We start from the raw sequence: 19,378 nt of genomic DNA, 5'->3' as shown, positions 1-19,378 counted from the left end.
TGGTACACTTCCATGAAATTGTCTTAATCATTGAAGTTATGCACTCCTAACTCCATTCTGAACCAAACTGAACTGAATCACTCTTCACTCAAACCTAAAGCGCTTAATGCTCAGAAGCACCCAAACAAAATATAATTGAAGATGTTCATCAGAGACAAAGCATTCAAATTATATGTGCAGTGTTAAAAGTCACCTGGAGCCCTTTTCAGCTCAAATGGCTATAATGCCTAAACTGCTACACAATTGTGCTTTAACAAGAGTAGTTGGACAACACACTGAGCGATACAAACTTGTCTGAGAAGCATAATGCACCATTGATAATCTAGCCAGTCCACCTAGCAAAATTTCAAGTCATCCCCCCCAAAATGCTTACATAGATGAGGTTTATCACAATGCTACACATCTGGTGGACAGAGTGAAGTGCAAAGTGCCTTTGGTTTAGAGACTACATACGTGCATGCATTATTTTGTGCCATGATATCCTTACACAAAATTGTAAGTACTGAAACCATTTCAGGCATCATTAGCAAACAATAAAGTTTAGTTTCATACATTTTTGAAAGCTACCAATTAAACAATTCCCTTTTCCTGGAAGTCACCTATCTTCCTGGAGCACCAAAAATATTTGAAAAATAACAGCAATACTGAATGACACTCATTAAAGTTTTTAAAAAGTGCACTTACTGATTGAATATCGGGACCACATTCATCTTGACATGGCCCTTGTATCCCTATAGGATGAATTTAACCAGTTTTTTTTTTTTTTTCTCAGAGAATAGGAGCAGGAACTCATCACCCTCCCCACCACCTCCACAAAGGAGCAGGAAGGCTGGTGACTCAGCAAAAACACCTAAGGTGCTTGAAGAGGAGAGCTGTCATTGTAAAAAACAGGCTGGTACAGGAAGAGAGTAGCACAGAAAATTTCCCCTACCCGTTCCTAGGTTTACAGTGACAATTCAGAGGGGACAGAGCTGCCAGAGGTGGTGGAACTCTGTTCTGCCACGTTCCAAAAAAAAAATTCCTGGATTTAACCATCATGGCAACTACATGCTACAATTGCTCAAGGAACCCTCCTACGTCCTCCATTCCCTCCTCCCTACCTTATATCCCCTTTGCAATTCACCCCCCCCCCCACCTACCCCTTTTTCAACTTACTTTCTTTCTTCTCTCACCCATTGATGTTGCTCTCTCAACTCCTTATAGTTATACTCTATTTACGTCCTAATATAAAACACCAGAAAACAAAATTTTGCTCTAACTAATTATCAGTGTCCTTTATAGCAGGCATCTCCCTTGGAGTGTGCTAGCATGTCTAATGCCTTATATTGTCAATTGGTATCTCCTTTTGTACTGCTTTGGGATAACATATTTCTGCTTTAGAAATGAATAAAATCTTACCAAAAAGAAACTAGTACAAATATGGTTACCTGATAATCTAATCTAAACTTGTCTTGATGAATCTTGTATTACAAGGTGCAAGGAGTAGTAGGGACACCTTTAGTGGATAAATACTAAGCAGCACTTTTCCAACTGTAGCTATGCCTTTTGAATATAACTTCATGAACTTTAAGGGACTTTGTAAACATTACAATCCAATATTTTTTTATGGTCAGTATTATAGGGCTTAAACAAATAAATTTTGCTTGCAAAGAAAGCATTTTTCCTTTTACTGGATAACTTTGTATACGACAAGTGTTTTCTCTGGCTCTAGGCTTGAACTGAATTAAGGAACGGATTTCACTTTTGTACAGTAATCTGCATTCCAAAGCTCCGGCTCCTGAAACCAATGAACATTTTAAAAGTCTAATCAGTGTATTAAAAGGTGTATATGACTGTCTGGTTCTGGTTGTGGAGAACAAAGGGGTCTAACTTTTTATAATGATCATAAAAGATTTCACTTTTTAATACTTTCTGCAGCCAGCCACCTTTAGAATCACACCACATCCTGCTGCAATAACTTTTATCATGCAAATACTATGCCAGGTCTCAAGAGGCACTCGTAAAGAAAAGTGTAAGTCTTATTTTACATACTCTCACCTAGAGTTGTGTTAAATCATGTCCCAAAGGCATCGTTCTGTTAACATCTTGTGCACCCGTTGGCACTTGTTGAACTATTCACAGCTAACGTTCTCTCAAGGAGCACATTCCAGGTTTACCTATATATGGAAACCTGGGAGAAGTGAGGCAGCTTAAGTAGATTTAGGCTGAATGAAACAGACAAGCTAGCACACCCTCCCGAAAGGGAGTGGTTACTGGGCTGGATAGAGTACAGCATTGTGAATCAAACTGTCTTCAGCACAGCTTATTCCTGAAAAACAGGTTCAAGACTTCCAAAAGAGACCTCAAGGATTTTGGGGGGGACCATTAAGCTTGTCCATTTCTCCTTCGCTTCTCTAGACAGAAAACAGCTGAACTATGAAAATGGAGACTAAGGTAAGATGCTGATTACAAGCAAGTGTTTCTGATGAATGATTTCGGATGAGATGTAGCAGAAGTTATATTTAAGATGAATGTACTGTGGGTATTATTTATAAATGACTGCAGCATCACCCCTTCTGGTTAAAGTGTATGAAATGGACATCTCTCTTATCAGGCTTTCCAGGCTGATAAAACTGACTGCTGATGGCTCTTGCTAAAAACTTACTTATGAAAGTCTGGTTTATGTCATTGAGCTATAAACTAAATCTATGCCTGTCAGTTTTTACTGTATAAAACCTTAAAATGTTCTATTCTTCGGTTAAAAAAAAAAAAAAAAATATATATATATATATATATATATATATATATATATATATATATATATATATAAGTTACAGTATATATATATATATATATATATTTTTTTTTTTTTGCACAACATTGTTTCGTTCACACAACGTTTATTGGGCATGCAGATAACTGATCACTTGCACAGCTGTACCACTACAAATAGACGACAATTGGGAGAACTGTCATTGATCTCCATGGCTACAACAGGTATTCACAGTTTCTTGTGCAATCTGATTGAAGTATATCCAAAATCTGAATAGCATCCACTTGTCTTTATCACAAGCAACTAGAATAAGGTATTCATCTGTTTAATTGGTGTGATTTACTAAAAATGCAGTAAAGTTTGTGCTAAACACCCAATTATGTGCAGGCAAAAAAAAAAAAAAAAGGAACTTATCTATGATTGGGTGCTTGAAGAATCACTTAAATAAATCCTAATGAATAGAGCAAGGTGTATTTTTTCAAGGGGTTTGCATCATGTAAACCTTATTGCATTAATGTAAATATGTGATGATTTGATCAAGTTCAATTTTAATTTATATATGCTGTATGTGTTTTTCTTTACATTTGGGTGGCCATTTACAATAACATTTTGGATTCACCCACCCTGCCCCTGATTATTCCAAAACTCCAACCAGATTTGGAATTTTTGCTTTTTTTTCTATCCCATTGAAGTTGATTGAGTGCTATGAATGAATCCACATTCCCAGGTTAAAAAAAAAGTTATCCCTTCAGGTACTGAACATGTTAAAGGAGTAGACAGACAAAACAAATGTTATAGCTTCACCATACAGAAATGATTTTGAAGGATTTTTCAATATATTTGTGAAATTAGGTGCTAAATATATCTATTTCAAACAGAGTTAAAAATCCAAATGTTGATATTTTTTTAATTTGCTAAATACTGCAAAGTTTTCTTCTCAGGAGTACAATGGTTAAAAGGATTTCCAACTCAAGAAACTTTTGAATAACTCAGTGATAACTTATTAAATTGCGATTAGAAATGTATGATTTGGCAGCCCAGGAGATAATTAAGAAAGCAAATGTGTGAGCGCAACTACTTGATAAATTCTCAAGAGACATGAACAAAATCTGAAGGAACTGAGCTTAGCCTTTAGTAACTGACATGACCTGAATTCATGTTTTACAGATTTAAGGATTTAGCCAAAATGTTTGTAAGTTAAGCTTAACTCTGCAAACTATTTTAACAGCATCAGCCCTTTCAGGAACAGACTGCTTAATGTAAATCTCCTTTCAGATATAACATTTATTATAGCTTTAGTGTACCTAGTTTATTATTTTTAAAGTGCTACTGTACAGTCTGGTGGTTATTTAAAGGGCCAAGAAGCTTAATATATAGGTTAGCTCACGTAAATAAATGACTCCTAGATTTCCAAGATATATAAGCCTAGATTTTTAATATTGCAGACCATAAATTATTTAACATTGTTTTAGCATTTACTCTGCAGCTCAGACTCACTGATTGCTCTATCAGTCATTTAAGGCTAGAGATAGGCTGCAGAGAACTTCAGTGGGATTAGTGATCACAAAGCTTGTGGCATGCATGCAAATACTGTTAGACATTTGTTGTTCTTTTTTCAACTTTTTTTTTGCTTTTAAAACAATTGCATTTTGTATGTGTTTGCTGGAATACTTTAATTTTCTTTTTACAAATGCAGTAATGCTTCTTATTTTTAAATTAGAGTTGCATGGGAAAGGCATTCTGGTAGCTATAATTGTCAAACCACAGTCGCCCAGAGTTAAGAAAAATAAAAGAGTAATATGGATCGTCATACTGTAGAATAACCAGGACATAGGGAAACTGACAAGTCATTCAAAACAGCAGTGGTGGAAATGATTGATGACCCTGTACTTAGAACTGGGTTACACTGAAACCTTAGCAATTCCTTTAGTTATAGATTCATGTTTTATTTCATTAATTGTACTGCTAACTCATGTGAGGTATATCCTGCAGGCTTCAGCATGTCACTCAATTGTTCTTTCAGAATCTCTAATTAGACTGTAATTCTTCTGTGATTCCTTTAACCCAAAGAAAAATATTTTAAAGTTTGTATTACTGACTTCAATGTTATGCGAATATCTGTACTTGGCATCAGACTGTATTGTGAAAATTACAACCATATGTTACTTTGCAACTCCTATATGATGAAGGTGAATGTTAATTGGAATATTTAAGTGAAAACGTTTGATTTTTAAGTGCTTTAATTTTTAAGGTGTTTTTACATTGCAAATATGAATAGAAAAAAAAATCGGCTATGTATTAATACAAGTTTTGTAGCAAAAGGAAAGGTAAAATATTGAATGCAGGACACAATGAAACAGTTGTTTAAATAAAATCTGGTCTTCAGCAAAATATAAATTGTATTGCAAAGTTGATTATATCAAATGTGATCTTCAGGTGAACAATGTAGTAGAGGTGCATGGGAGGTATTAATGAGAGGCTATCAAAAGAATCTGTCCTTTGGCCATAAATGATATGTGAGTGCTGCTTAATTTAGGAGTACTGTTTGCCCAGGATGTTTGATAATGCAATATAGCTTCCCAAAATAGCAATGGCCGACAAGATGTGGGTTGGATGGTGCTGGAAGACAAGCCACATTAGACCAGAGGACTTTCTGCAATGGACAATGCTGGAAAGTATTGCACAGAGAACATCATTTACAATATCTGGCAATGCAAATAGACTGTTTTTTACTGTATATGCTTTAAGCCTGAGTTCATCTTTAAGTCCCTGCTAGCTTTTATTAGTCCATTAATGACTGCAATCACAGCAGCATATATAAGAGCCTGGGATGTACTGGTAATTCATCTATTAAGAGCTTAATTGCCATGAATTCCAAGTAAAGTATCACCAATTTTACTCAATTTCATGAAGTAATTTTAGGGTTTAAAAAATTTGTTGAACATTTGATTTAATCTTTAAACCTTTTCCCCCCAATAGCTTATCCTACACCTGAATTTACCTTGGTCACCACCTGGCATTTTCCAGTTGCAAAACATGGTGCATACTCTTAATTGTAGACTTTTTTCCTTTGCGTAGATCCAATACAAATATAGGATTCCTAAGCAACTTTTTTTTACCCCTACCTTTAATTTAAACACCATTTATCTTCCGAATTACCAGCCCTAACCCAAAATAAAGAAATATGATACTAATAATGCGCAATTGTTTATCTCAAAATGGTAATCCATGTGCACAACAAATTGCTACATATGTGAAAATAATCTCTTAGGGATAACAGGGCTCTGTATAGATGGATGGATGTCCCTGGGTATATCAGGATCCCACTTTTCCTCATTCATATATTTGCATAGTAATCAACCCATATGCGTAGGAGGGGAGAGTGAGAAAGCACATAGCGTAATCCAGTTTAAATGAAAGGAAGCATTTATTAAGATTGCACTTACATAGATAAAGTCAATCCAGGCAGAATTTCATAAAAACCGCGGCGTCCCGCGAGCAGTAGATACAGCCGGCGTCTAGGGGGCGTGGTCACGTAGCATCCGGTACTGCCCTACCGGTTTCATCATATGTGACGTCGTCCGGGGCGTGATTGGTGGCCCACGTTTTTTGGTAAGCAGCCATTTTGTACCATTCCTCATGGGTGCTCTCTTCTGCCTTACCATCCTTTGGGAATTCCTTATTTCAACACCAGCTTTTGTTCATTGTCCACCCTGGGACTTAAAGTCTGAACTTTATAATCTCTTTTGGACTTTATTTTGATGTACAGCTTCTGACGCACAATACATGTCAATTTTTGTCACTTGCTTTATAATTTTTTGTATTTTCACTATTTATGATTAGCGCTACACGTTTGTTATATATATATTGTTTTTGGATTTCTATAGATCCAGTGTTTAGCAGCTTTTCACCATTATCTCTTGTATGTTCATTCACATTTAGCGCAGGTTTCTTTGATTTTTATTTACTTAGAATACTGGCAGCAATCAATTCACATTTTTTTCTACCTATATCTTCACAATATATTTGGTTTTCGAGATATATATATATATATATATATATATATATATATGCTAGGATATTGAATTGCGATAATGAAGATTTACCATACTAACCCTAGATAAACCCACTCCTTTTGAACTCTTATGCACCCAAGGCCCCTATCAACCTCATTTAATATCATCCATTTATAAATAGCTCCATGACACTACACCGCTTACTGACTCCTACCATATTTCCATGCAAAAATGGTCCCAAATTAAACAACTTATTACCCTCCCACAATGGTAAAAAATATGGGACTCGTCCTCTAGAGCCTCGGGATGTGTGGAGCAGAGTGAAACAGCCTACAAGATACTGCTTTTCTGGTATAAAACCCTGGAGGCTCTACACAGATATAACCCTGAGGTTTCCCGAAAATGCTGGAGATGTCATGGTGACGTGGGTTCATGTTACCACATTTTTTGGGAGTGTCCTATTATCCAACCATTTTTGTACTCAATCAGGACTCTCTTACAGAGTCTTCTCGGTACAACCCTCCCCCTGCACCCAATCCATTATCTTTCGGGCCTGCCTATCCCTGGCATCTCCAAACATGCCAGGAAGCTAGTTGCCTTTTATCCTTTGGCTGCTAAATGGGTTATTCCCCTAGGGTGGTTATCTATCTCTCCCCCATACTATCCCAAATGATACAGGCTCTAGCTCATTTTTGTAGAATGGAACACCTTACAGCTATGGTACATGACTCCCTACCCTAATTGTCCAAAATGTGGGATTTATGGAATAACTTTGAGCTCAATCCAGAACCTGTTCCTCACACATCTGAATGAATACCTCTTTCCTCCCTTATGTATCCCAAATATGCTGCCTTTGTCCTCCCTTTCCCATCTACCATGGGGTACCCCCCTCCCCCCATGTTACACCCCCTTGGGGTCATTTCCTCCTGTGTTGCCATTTAAATTAGAAGTTTCTAAGGGGTCAAACCTTTAAGCTGTAATCAATGTTATGTGTTGGTTCATACATGCCTTCAAAGCCTGCTTTATAGGTTGCCACATTAATGTTTTTTCGACTTTACCTTGTTTTTACTTTTTCTTTTCTATTTCCTGTACCTCATCAAAATTTTGTATTTTTATGCTACATATGTGATTTATCTCAATCACCCACACTTACTACTTAATAACATTTTTTATTTCTGTTTTACATTGGAAAATCTCAATAAAAGTGCAATTGATAAAACAAAACCTTTTCCCACTACTAATTCATATTGGTATTTCTTCCAGCCTTTCCTTTAAAACGTATGCCTGGCCCCTGTAAAGAATAAGAAATACTAAGAACAAAACCCAGAAAACTTTCATACTGATGTATACATTTTGTCCCTTGTTTTTAACATTCTAAACACTGTTAGGCCTTCCTTCCTTCCCAGTAAGTAAGTGGTAGAAGACCCCTGTGAAAACTATCTTAAAGCGGTTGTTAAGCCACTACTATAAAATAATCGAATCCACTCCGTAATATAACACTCAGTGTCCCTGTGCCTGTCTTATAGAAAAAATATGCAGGTCTGTACCTATATCAGAGCATCTCCCAGAGATCAGCTGACTCCTCAGATCTCTCCTCTGCCCAGCTGACAGCTCCAGGGGCCGAGCACTGCCACTGATATCAGCCGGGAAGGAGGGGAAGTGAGGAGAGCGAGAGCCAAGTGGTCACGTGATCACTGGGAGCCACTCCGATATAGGTACAGATCGGCATATTTTTCTATAAGACAGGCACAGGAGCACTTAGTGTTATATTATAGAGGGGGTATGATTATTTTATAATACATTTGAGAGAAGTAGGAGTGGAGGGGCGGGAGCTGACACAGCACACAGGCAGGGAGGAGAGGGGAGGGGGGAGGAGGACGGAGGACAGAGGAGGACACAGGAGACAGAGAGCAGGTCTGTGGATGAAGGAGGCACGTACACTGACTGTCAGGGCTCAGCAGCCATGATACACCGTGGTCAGTTTACAGGGGGAGGGTAGAAACTGGAAGGATCAGCCATGTTTTTTAGGTGATACGCGGGGCCAAATGACACAGCACAAGCACAGTACTGCATAACATGCTCTAAAGAAACAGTATCTGTTTTTTTTTTTATTAGGGTAACAAACGCTTTAACACTTTTTATAGTATAAAATGTAGGCAGAATTGGGCAGAGGTAGAGGCAAAAGGGGCATTCACCTTGAGTGCTTTGCTTCAGGGGACTCCTCTCTCCTCAGCTCTGGTCCTTCACCTCAACCTGCTCCTCAACTTTGGCCTAGTGCTACCTCTTTCTCATCTGACCCCCTTGTTCTCTCATATACACCCCAGCACCTCACCTGCTGGAAGTTACTAGTCATCTGTTAAGGTGCTCTAGCTCCTCCTTCTCCAGTTTTTAAGTAACAGAGCCAGGTACACATGGGCTGTATGTTGGGAGACAACAGCCAGTTAAAAAAAAAAAAAAAACGACTGACATTTGGCCCATGTGTGCCCGGCTCTTTCTGTCAGACGTGCATGCTGGAAAACCAGCATCCGACCGACTCCCAGTCAGCACTTTTATCCAATGACAGAGAGCAATGATCGGAGAATTCTGGTGGGGGGCCGTCCCCTATCAGAATGCAACAGCTCAGTGGGGGAGATTGTTGAACTAACCTTGCATGGTTAGTACAGCGGCTGACAGGGGTTGAACGAAAAAAAAAAAAAATAAAGTGTGTACTTGGCTTACGTGCTTCTGCTGGGAGGATACAGCCCTGTGGGGGAGGAGAGCTCTGTGGACTGCACAGCATGGCAGCATAAAAAGGTCTGTATTGCAGCATGGCCTAGTGTGCTGCCCCTCTCTCTTTCCTGAAAATCATCCCCTTGCCCTTATTACCATGCTCCCCCCACTGCCGAGCATTTACATCTCCTGCAATACTGCCTGCCTACCTGTCACCCCCATCCTTCCCTTTCTACAACACCCATCTTTTTCTTATCACTCTGCACTCTGTACCATACCACACCAATGTGAGTGGGCCCTGATTAGTTTTTATTAGCCTAATATTAGGAAATATGGTCCTCCAAATTTGTGCAACATTTAGGCATACTTTTACAGAAACACTTTTTGTTATAGTTACAACATAACATATGCCTCCCTTCAAATCAAGCAAATAAAACTTACCTGCCCCACTTCCACTGTTCAGACTCACTGGGTTGAAGAGACAATGTGGCGAAAAGATCTTTAGCATCTTGTAGTGACATAGGAACCAATGGTGGAAACTGCAGAGTGCAGCAGGAGCATGTCTTCAAAACTCCAAGTGTAAAATGTAAAAGAACTTTGAGCAAGATTTTCTTGTCAACCCTGCAGACTTTAATAAGGGCAGTAAATGGGTGAGGTTAAAGAATAATTCCAGGCTTAAGCATATTATACATATTTAGACTGGTCCAGCTCTGACTGATGTAGCTATGTATATGGCATACCTGGCTGATGCTGCTGGAAGCTGGAAATTATTGAAGTAGGCTCCAGTGATTTCCACTTGTTTCTAGGTTCCAGGCCAAGCAGCAGCCCCTCTGCATTGTGAACACAGGAGGTTGGATGCAGGGTATGAGCGTTATTCAGAGGATGCTTTGCATTTTCTGAATAAATGCAATGTTTTCTCTAATTAGACAAGGTAGAGAGGAACGGTGGGGGTTTAGTGATGTCATTCTCTTCACCCTGTCCAATCAGAGACGCTTTGCATTCATTCAGCAAATGCAAAGCATTCTCTGAATGGTACCAGTACTGATCAACTGACCACCTGTATTTACAAGGCATCGAGCTGGCTGCTCAGCACAGGACCCGTAAGCAAGTGGAGATAACTGGAAAGATTTCCAGCTTCCAGGGGCATTGGCAAGGAATGGTATATACGTAGTAGTTACAAGCTGGATGCATTTAACTATGTATACCCTGCTGGTGCCTGGAATTAATATTATTATTATTAGCATTATTGCTTTCTTTGCAGGAAGGTATTTGTATTATGTAAGAAAGAAGAGAGTTTTGGGACTTTAAATGAGGTGCATGTAAACATACATCTCCATCCCTGAATCTGTAGCAAAAGAAGGGGAATTTTTTGAGACTTTAAATGAGGCATGTGCGGCATAGAAAAAATAGTCAATGTTAAAAAATAGGAGTTTTATTCTCTAGGATAATAAATGCATATCAGGTTACAATGTACACACATCAGTTGATATCAATATTCATAGCTTGTTCTCCCTGATAATAAAAGCATGTCACGTTACAATGTGCATACATAGGATCTGTAACCATATTCATAGTGGATTGCAAACCAATATACATTAAAACTAACAGTCACATAATGATACATAGCATGATAGATGTAAAGCAGTTGTCCTAAATAACATAAGCCACTTCAGCAACGGAGTAGAGTAGTAAAAAATGCATGGATAGGGCGTAATGAGTCGTCTGATAGAAAGAACATGGTTTATCAAGTAAGCCCTATGCATTGGGATCGCTCCACTTCCTCAGGGGCAAATGCATCAAATGACTGCGAAAAAACATAAGAACCAATATGGTCTTGTGTTAAATACCAGACTATAGGACAGGATTGTAACTAAGGGGAGGGAAAAAACCCTCCCTTTAAAATACTCACATTTGAGCTGAATATGAGGTGAATGAGCCTGCAACAGGATGGCCGCTCCAAGAGCCTTTCCCAGAAACTGTGGTATAGGGGCCCAAGGAACAAGCATATAAGGGGCTCCATTCTAAACTTTGAAAAAACGGTAGTGCATATAAGGAATAACATGGATTTAATTGCATTGTCATAAAATATGAGAATGGAACCCGTAACCAAGTAGAAATAAAGAGTGCAAAGAGGAAGAAAGTGTGGAGGGTAAGTATATCCAAGGGAGACATGGCCATAAGGTGAAAAAAATTAAAAAACAATAGAACTTAAAAAGTGTGTTGAGGGAACCCCAATACTAAGATGGGGATTAGTGCCCAATGGTAAACAGATGATAATATTGATAAAACAATCCCCAAAGTTGTTACCTTTACATAGGGCTATAATCCAAAAGCAGTGCGCACAGTGGGTGCTGCCAGAGAGACTGGCTGGTGTCAAATGGGGATCGTAAATGCTCCCCGCATTACCAGGGTCCCACCTAGCATCACGCTGGTGTGCCAAAGAAGGGAAAGGCATCCCAGCCAGAGTGGCTCAGGCTGCTCTCGAAGGCTGCGAGCACCACTCCCCTATTGACAGCCAAGATGGTAAATGATGCACGCCAGCATCGAGATGCCAGATTCAGGGATGGAGACGTGTGTTTACATGCGCCTCATTTAAAGTCCCAAAACTCTCCTCTTTCTTACATATTGATAGGGTATAACGGGCTTTAGTAAGTAATAGAACTATGATCAGTGGTGTATGACCACTCAGTTCTCAGTGCAGAGCCGCTGGGGGACAGATGCAGCATCAGGTCAGTGCTGCATCCACCTAGGTGAGTATAAATGTTTATTTTTTTTTAAATCCCGGACTTCTCTTTTAAACAGCTACTTGAAATAAAGGATTACATACAAAGAAGAAGGTAAATACTCACCTCTCCTGCTGCTCACGCTGCTGATCCCTGCAGTACAATTGCCCACATAAGTATCTTCAGAAACTGACCCTTCTGGGAGTGTTGTATTCCTCTTCACCCTCTGCTCTTAGTGGAACTATTTCTTATAGTGATGCAGGGGTCAATGGGAGAAATCAAAGAGTACAGAAGGAGACTGATATTTCCAGAAGTAACAAGAAAGCAGAGAAGAAGGCGCTTCTAAGTGCAGTAATAAAACACGTTAATGACAAGGAAGGATTAAACATGTAAGTGAAGAACAGGCATATCAATGCATCCATAATGTCCAGCGGGATGCCTCCTGGGAGTGAAGACGGCTCCAGATAAAAGTTCCAACCGACCAGCGGTGGCAAACACTGTGTCTCTGATCCAAGACGGAGTGCCATGCTGTCAGGACCAGCATGCAATCCAGGCAGCCGGAAGTGACATCAGACTTGGTGGAGCATGCCCAGTCGCTTCTTCTTCAAACCAGTTGGCATGCTCTGAAACATGTCCCACCCCCTCTGACATCACTTCTGGTTGCCTGGATTCCATGGTGGTCCTGACATTCCATGCTGGTCTCTCCATCTTGGATCAGAGAAACAGTGTTTCCCACCGCTGGTTGGTTGGAACTTCCACCTGCAGCTATCTTTACGCCCAGGAGGAATCCTGCTGGATGTTATAGATTCATTGATATGCCTGTTTTTCACTTCCTTCTTGTAGGTGTTTTTAACCCTTTCTTGTCATTAAAGTGTTTAATTACTGCACTTAGAAGTGCTTTTGTCTTTGCTTTGTTTTTCCTATAGAGTGTGCTTCCCTCTTCTGTGTGGTGCATTAATCACATTTCAAGAGCTAGCCATGTACTGTTTGTCAAATCTCCTTGTTATCCAGAGTGCCCTATTCTACACACTCCTTGAACATTCCCAGAAGTGTTGACTTCACCCATATTTAACTTTACTTAGGCCCTTTTCACACATCCGCCGATCCCCCGCTGAGCAAGCGGATGACAGCTGTGTCTCCGCGCCGTGTGCGGAGACACAGCTGTCAGGTCCCCATGCATCTCTATGGGGGAATCGGATGGGAACGGACCGTCTATCCGTTCTCATCTAATCCACCAGAAGGATGGAAAATAGGGTTTCTATCCGTCCGATTTTGACGGATCGGATGTCAGCGGACATGTCTCTGCTGACATCCGATGCCCCATAGAGATGCATGGGGCGTCCGTTCAGATCTGCCAAAAAAACAGACAGGCGGATCTGAACGGACTCCCTGTGTGAAAGGGACCTTACTCTTGACATCTCAGCTTGCATCAGTTTGCTGTCTGAACAAATACAAGGTAATCTTTGAAAGTGCAACTAGGCTGTTCACTCTGCAAGGCAATTCAGGAAAAAAGTGCAATACATAGCATCTAATCCGAATTCATTCTCTACCAGTCTTATTTCAGCAGAGTATTTTTTAATTATTATGAGCTTCTACATTTAAAAAATGTATATTTTTATTGAATAAAGCTGATAATGATTATTGTATATTCAAGTAAAGATATACTACCATGGAAGAATATTCCTGTTCAAAAATGGAAATACTATTGGACAACAGCCATTACATTCCTGAGGTATTCCGATGAAAAATGTTCATTTCTGGGGTTAAACTATTTCTTATGAAACCAAAGTAGAATTGTAGGTTATTTGTTTCAATGATTGATCTTTTTTTATTATAAAACAATCACTGTATTAAAAGTGATGTTAATATAAGCCTGAACCCACACAATTTCTCTGTCTTTTAAATAAATATGTACAATATGTGGACTTGAAAGCAGACAATTATAATTATCAGTACAATTCTGGCTGGCAGAGAAGCCACAACCCCTTTTTAAATAGGAAATGAAAATTAGAAACATATTTGTAGCAGTATGGCCTGTGGTGTAACGTAGTCCTTTGCGCACTTGGTGACAATATTTTATTGATAAATGAAATGAAGGCTCATGTATTTTAGCCATATTGCCTTGATCATAACTCTCAAACACTTTGAAAAGATGACCGGTATTCTGCAATGATGGAAATGCGCTGAATTTTTGCCAAGTCTTTGTCGTGGGGCCTGGATTCATTTTTTTTTCTACAGAAAACTATTTCCAAAAGTACAAATGTATTAGCGAAATTTAAAAGTGAAATTTAAAAATACACTGAGAATCCTTTCAAAACCTGTTGTGTCTCAACAGGCTTGGAGTATGTGTGTGCGTACTTTAAAAGTCACATCTAATTAGTGAGATCTGCAACGAAACAGAGCAAGTTCGGCAATATAGCTTAAATTTTAACACATGACTGAACTGGAATGTATTGTAGAAACTGTATAAAAGTATATGGAGCCTAAGCGTGAGTTAGAGGAATACTCCTCAAGTAGTCTGAAGAAGAGAGGTGCTTCTATGTTATTATTGCAAATGGCCCCTTAAGAAAGGTCATATTGTCTATGCCAATTAGCAATGCACACATTTGTGTGAACCAACTTAGAGTCAATCCAAACTGCTAGGAACATCTTCCATCACAACAATGTGTTAGCTTTTGTGGAGTCCTCGGTATCAGAAATAGGTTCAGAGGCACAAATTCTCTACAATACTGCTGAAGTCCAACCCCAAAAGTTGCAATAGTACAACTATATCAGCATTGCAATACTGGTCTTTTGAGGAGCTCCTCTAAAAAAATAAATTGGGGTTGATCTGCTAAAGACAAAAACACTGCTCACTTTGCAAGAAAATTTGCCATAGAGCTTAGTGAATGTGGTGAAATTTTACTTTGCAATGCAAAATAAAATAAATATAGAGAGAGAGAGACAGATAGATAGATAGATAGATAGATAGATAGATAGATAGATAGATAGATAGATAGATAGATAGATAGATAGATAGATAGATAGATAGATAGATAGATAGATAGATAGATAGATAGATAGATAGATAGATAGATAGATAGATAGATAGATAGATAGATAGATAGATAGATAGATAGATAGATAGATAGATAGATAGATAGATAGATAGATAGATAGATAGATAGATAGATAGATAGATAGCGTAAAAGGCTGAAATAGAATATATCATTTTGAAAAGTCAGGACACGTTGGAGTTGATTTACTAAAATTGGAGAGTGCAAAATCTGGTGCAGCTGTACCTGGTAGCCAATCAGCTGCACCAGATTTTGCACTCTCTAATTCTTACATAGTTACATAGTTACATAGTTACATAGTTACATAGTTACATAGTAGGTGAGGTTGAATAAAGACAATAGTCCATCCAGTTCAACCTGTGTAGGTGTGTGTGGCTGTAATCATCTCACATACCCCTAATTCTAGTAAATCAACCCCTGTTTCAACTAAGGCTCCATGTACACGGGACGTTGTTAAAAGTCCCTTTGAATGCTGGAATTTTTAGGACGTTTGAAACGTCCGTTCGGTCGCGTTTGTACCCGCGTTTAGCGGGCGTTTAGCGGTGTTTGCGGGCGTTTGCGGGCGTTTGCATTTAGAAGCGTTCCTAGAGGTCAAAAAAATTATTCCCCTTTAAAATGGAAAAACGCGAACGCTAAACGCGGGTCATCGCGTTCGGACGCGTTCGGATGTGTTCAGACGCGTTCGGACGCGTTTGTGCGTTTGAAACGCCGGGAAACACACGTTCGAACGCAAATAATTGCATTCTAAAAACAGTCCCTGAACGCAACTGCCTGCAAATGACTGTAAACGACCTGGTGTACATGGACAGATAAGATAAAATGTAGATGGGTTCAGGGGCTTCTGAAAAAAACGCCCAACTGCTCCTAAACGGCCATTTCCAGCGTCCCGTGTACATGGAGCCTTAATCTCACAACTTCCACCTCGTACAGAAAAATACAACCGTAATTATTCAACACTAAACGCGTTGCCTATTGAGTGACACGGATCTAAATACTATCTACAAGTACAGTGAGTTTGCAATAAATTCTGATTTCCCCATTTCACTTAATACCCTGACAGTAAGAGACAGAGACATAAGGTATATTTTTTTTATGTTTTTCTTGTTTAATTGCTTGTAGGATTATCTATGACACCTAGAGAAAGTATAATTAGAAAGTCTTATGCACTATTACTCTTCTACTCTACTCTATGTACTTATACTCCTCTACTCTTCGGGGACCCTGCCTAGCTGGTAAGTAGACTGTAGGACAGGTGAGAAGCAGGAGACATTTTTCTTGATGTCCTTACATTGTGCCTTGTTTGGCTATCCAAAATTGTCACTCACTTTGAGCACCTCCCTCACTCTTTGTCTGATTGTCACTGAGATATGAACGGCTTTGTTTCTATTCGCTTCCATTTTGCCATGAGGAAATTTGAACTATTCATTAAAAATGCCACCCCATTGCAGTGAAACAACACACCTTTAATGAACCTGCATCGCTGCACACCGCAAAGCATGGCAAAGTACTGCTATGTGTTGTTATGTGCAGCCTCAGCATAAAGGGGTTTTATGGCTTCAATTCATTTTTAGGTGTGTTGTGATGCATTGGCCTATGTTTTAACACTCTGTACTGAACCATTCAAGTGTAAATAAGACTGATGGTAAAAAATATACTTTTAAATATACTTTTAAAGGATTGGCATATGTTAAAATATAACAGCCCCCTCCCTCACCTCCTATGGTGTATACAGCCTTGCAGCAGAAAACCTGTTCTGCACTGCTTGTGCCTGCACAGTAACTTTCCATAGACTTTAGTAGGTCTTACCTGAAACATTAGAGTAAGGCTCCATCACATCTATAGGGAATTACTGCACAGATGGCAATGCTGGCTGAGATTTCTGCAATGAGACGGGAGGCCACCCTTATTGGAAAGAGGAAAAGAGTAAGCACCTGGGTAGGGGCTGTTTAGCCAAGAATAGTTTAGGGGTCAAGTGATATGATAAAATACTAAAGTTTCTCTAGGTTTGTGTATTATAGCAATTGTTATCATTGTTTGAGTTTTGCTCAGCTCTGTCTATTTTTGTCACCTCCATAGCACAATAAGGTGCAACAGTTGTTATAAAATTGTTGTGGGATTGAAACAGCTGTAGGATACAACTTGCATTTCATTTTATTACATTTGTTGTTTCAGCTGTTGTGATAAACCGCAGGGTCAGATTAGAATGTATTGTGATTTCATGATGTATGTGTTATAAAATATGAAAGAGAACCAGTCAAGCTGGTTTTTATGCAACAATCTTTAGTCTTAAATTGTTATAATTGTCAAGGATTATGTATGAAAGATCAATTATTTGTTCCATCATGTAGCTTTACATATTTATTCTGTTCCACACACTTTAACTTGTGTAGCAGGATTTCCAGGCATTGGGCCTGATATGGGTCTGCCATTGTTACCGGTAACACGTCCAACACATTTAAGTTGAAAACCCAAGTATGAGAGCTGAGACAATGACCATGCCGGCATCTTTGGTTTGTTTTGTTTATTTTGTGATGGGGGTGGGAGAAGGGAATGAGTGGGATACTCCTCTGGCTCAACTAGGTTTAACTGGGACACTTTGTAGGAAAAATGCCTGTTAGCGCTGTCCTGACGCCAGGTGAATGCCGACCAACGCTTCCTGGTGCTTGAAAATACTGTTTTACTGAAATGTGCTGAAACTTCGACTTTAACTCCTTGATTAACTCAGAAGATCCAGGACTGTAATAACTTTTGACTCTTGCACTCTGTCTAGCTCAAAAGTCCTGCGAATGGCTCCCTCCAACCCTTCACTGACTAAGGTAGCTCCTTGTAACTGCTTGTGCTGCTGCAACCCTTAACACTGTACACTTGACTCTTCAGGGCCCAACCGCTGGCGCCCCCTCTAAACTTTCAGGGTCCTCTCACTAGGCACCCCCTCTGACACTTCAGGGTCCTCTCACTAGGCACCCCCTTGACACTAGCTGGCTCCTGGATCCCTGGGACCTTCACCGGGGTGGTCCCCTCTACAATAGGCAGACCCTCAGGGGCATATCACAGTACTCACAAACTTGGCATGCTTTCCTGGAACTGAACCCTTCTATCTCCACTGGTCCTCGGCACACCGGATCCTCTCTGCAACTCAGCTCAGCTCTCTCTCTGGACTCTCAGGCAGCCATCCGAGACACCCGATCCTTCAGACAGGAGGAGAGACAGCTGTACCCTCCCTCCTGGGACTCTGCTTCCCCCCAAAGACGATGCGTCATGCGTTCCCCTCAGACTTATACCCACTCCCAGAATCCTGTGCGGCAGAGTCTGCCTTTCTGGGGTAGATACAGGCCTGAATGTGCTACTGATTGGGTTTCCTCCACTGCCCAATGATAACCCTTCTCATAGAGCCAGTGGGGAGACTCCCCAGCCTCAAAAGCAACACTTAGGAGACATGGCAGCCCAGCTGAAAATCATGGCCCTGCTGTTAGGCAGCCAAGGCCCACTATACTTTGCCTAGCACCTACCTGGTAGGTTGCTACACTTGTGTCAGAGGTTGGAGGTCACCTAAAATCTGACAGTTCTTATGTGTCAACTGCCTGGCTTCAAACACTGGGGATTGATTTATTAAAGGCAAGTAGGCTGTTCACTTTCCAAGGGAAGTTGACTTTGCAAGGGATTTTTGCAGTTTTGCAGAGAATACCCAATCATATGCATGGAAAAAAAAAAAAAACATTTTTGGTTGCACATGGTTGGATGATGGAAGTCAACAGAACTTCACCTTTTCCTGAAGCTCTGGGGCAAATTGCCTTCCAAAGAGAATAGTCTGGTTGCATTTTCAAAGATTCTGAATGTACCGTTTGTATGTTCAGACAGCAACTGATGCAAGCTGAGATGTAAAGAGTAAGTACAGTTAAATATGGGTGAAAATCTAAATCTCATAAGAAACCTGCACAAATGAATGTAAAGTGAATATGCTGGCAACAGGCTTTTTTTCTGCCGGAACAAGGCGGAAAGCCGTTCCACCACCTAGGGCAGCCCTCTTTTCTTCAGCTTGTCACATAACACAGAAGTCGGTAGAGGAAGTTTTCTATGCCACTCACTCCCTCCACTTGCTTCTGTATGCTAGCACCGACACAC

The 19,378-nt window shown here is 39.9% G+C and overlaps 1 protein-coding gene across 1 annotated transcript in view; it reads left to right on the top strand.

The window, feature by feature from the left end:
* The first annotated feature begins 2,300 nt into the window (after positions 1 to 2,300).
* Positions 2,301 to 19,378, top strand: part of MID1 (midline 1) — a 726,570-nt gene continuing 709,492 nt past the window's right edge. Inside the window, exon 1 of the mRNA XM_082245438.1 lies at positions 2,301 to 2,433. The gene's annotated coding sequence lies outside the window, so the exon portion shown is untranslated. The remainder of the gene's footprint in view (positions 2,434 to 19,378) is intronic.

This window comes from Pelophylax lessonae (genome assembly GCF_965119305.1).
Source record: "Pelophylax lessonae genome assembly, chromosome: 2".
NCBI classification, from domain to species: Eukaryota; Metazoa; Chordata; class Amphibia; order Anura; family Ranidae; genus Pelophylax; species Pelophylax lessonae.
This window is presented reverse-complemented; position numbering and strand designations above follow the sequence as displayed.